General features: G+C 40.6%; 1 non-coding gene across 1 annotated transcript; it reads right to left on the reverse strand.

Annotated features, from left to right (window-relative positions):
• Positions 1-1,363: 1,363 nt before the first annotated feature.
• Positions 1,364-1,467, reverse strand: LOC111545379. Its single transcript, XR_002732428.1, has one exon. It is a non-coding gene; the product is annotated as a U6 spliceosomal RNA (small nuclear RNA).
• Positions 1,468-1,963: the final 496 nt, after the last annotated feature.

A 1,963-nucleotide genomic window follows, 5' to 3' on the forward strand; every position in this document is an offset into this window, starting at 1 on the left:
CTTATACACTTCCATGAACCTTTACTCTTCCATATGAATGTTCAGGTTAATTTTTGTTATATTTTATCCAGCATTTTTTGTTTTTTCAGTTGGAGGCTTATTCATTATATTTTCTTTCTGATTAATGCTGATATTTAGAAAAGCTTTGGATTTTTCACTACCAGCTTAGTAACAGTTCTTAAAAGTATTTTAGAAGTTTTTCAACTTCTTTTCTTGGGTTTTTAGGTAGAAAACAGTGTCACTGCAAATAATTATAACAGCAGCTAATAATCAATGAGTATACATATATCAAGATATCATTGTCTCGATATAATTTTGATTTGTTATTTTAAAAATATAAATAAATAAATATTTAAAAATAAGTGAATAATTGATAAGTGAGAGCTAAGGACATGGTGGGATTCTTTCTGTATTCCTCACAAGAACTTCAAGCCTACAATTCTCCCCCATCTTATAGATGAGGACACAGAGGCAAAGGGTGAATAAGTGACTGCCCAAGGTCACCAGTTAGTAACACAGTGAGGTTACTTCCCCTGTCAGCCACCACACCATACTGTCTCCCTAAAATAGAGTTGTACTTCTTACTTTTATGATTTATATTTTTCTGGTATTACTGAACCAGATTCTGTCTTGTTAGGCAACCTTATGTCTTACTTCACAGAGAAAATAAAGTCCCTGTAAGTCTTTGAAAGGGTTCTTCTTCCCCCGACACCACTTTCCAATTCTCCTACACTAACTGGGAATTCAACAATTCAATTCTGATGCTAACTGCAGAGTTAGGCTTGGATTCCACCAACTGAAGGACCCAGTCCCACATGACTGTGCTTTCTGCAGATGCCAGTCACAAATGGGGTACCCCCTTCTGCCTAGGCAACTATAAATTTGGGGGTTCCCACAGCCCTCTCCCCTCAGGTTCAAAAATCCACTAGAAACACTCACAGAACTCAGGAAAGTGCTGCACTCACCATTCCTGGCTTGTGATAAAGAGTGCAACTCAGAAACAGCTGGATGGAAGAGACACATATGGCAAAGTCTCAGAAGGGGCGGGGGGCTTCCACACCCTTGTTGGGCACACACCTCCCAGCACCTCCGCATGTTCACCAGTTTGGAAACTCTCCAAACACTGTTGTTTAGGGGGTTTTACGGAGTCCTTGTTACATGGGCATGATTGATGAAATAATTGATCATCAATGATTGCTGTCGATTTCTAGCCTCTTTCCCCACCCAGGAAGTTGGGGAGTGGGTCTGAAATTCCCAATCCTCTAATCATGGCTTGGTCTTTCTGGTGATCAGCCCCAATCCTGAAGCTATGTGGGGACTCCCAGCCACCAATCATCTCATTAGCTTTCAAAAGACATTCTTTTTATTAATGAAATGCTTCATGAATTTGCATGTCATCTTTGCACAGAAGCCATGCTAATCTCTGTATTGTTCCAATGGTAGTATCTGTGCTGCCAAAGCAAGCACGCAAAAGACATTCTTATCACTCAGGAGATTCCAAGTGTTTTAGGAACTCTGTGCCAAGACAAAGACCAGATATTTATTTTTTATTATGCCACAGTCCTTCCACGTCCCATTGACAAGTAGACTCACTTACGGTTTCACATTCAGTACATTCAGGGCCCTATCTCCCATTATGATGGGCAAAGTGTTCTTCCACCTGCCTCAAAGTGTTTTCCCACATGTGCTTTACACACTGCAATGGTTAATTTTATATGCCAACTTGACTGGGCCACAGGGTCCCCAGATATATGGTCAAACATTATTCTGGGTGTTTCCGTGAGGGTGGTTTTAGATGAGATTAACATTTAAATCTGTAGACTAAGTAAAGTGGATTGCCCTCTACAATTTAGGTGGGCCTCACCCATCAATTGGAGTCCTGATTAGAGCAAAAAGGCAGGCCAAATATGAGAGAATTCTTTCTGTCTGACTGCCTTTGAACTGGGGCATTGGCTTTTTCCTG

Source organism: Piliocolobus tephrosceles, chromosome 2, assembly GCF_002776525.5.
Source record: "Piliocolobus tephrosceles isolate RC106 chromosome 2, ASM277652v3, whole genome shotgun sequence".
Lineage (NCBI taxonomy): Eukaryota > Metazoa > Chordata > Mammalia > Primates > Cercopithecidae > Piliocolobus > Piliocolobus tephrosceles.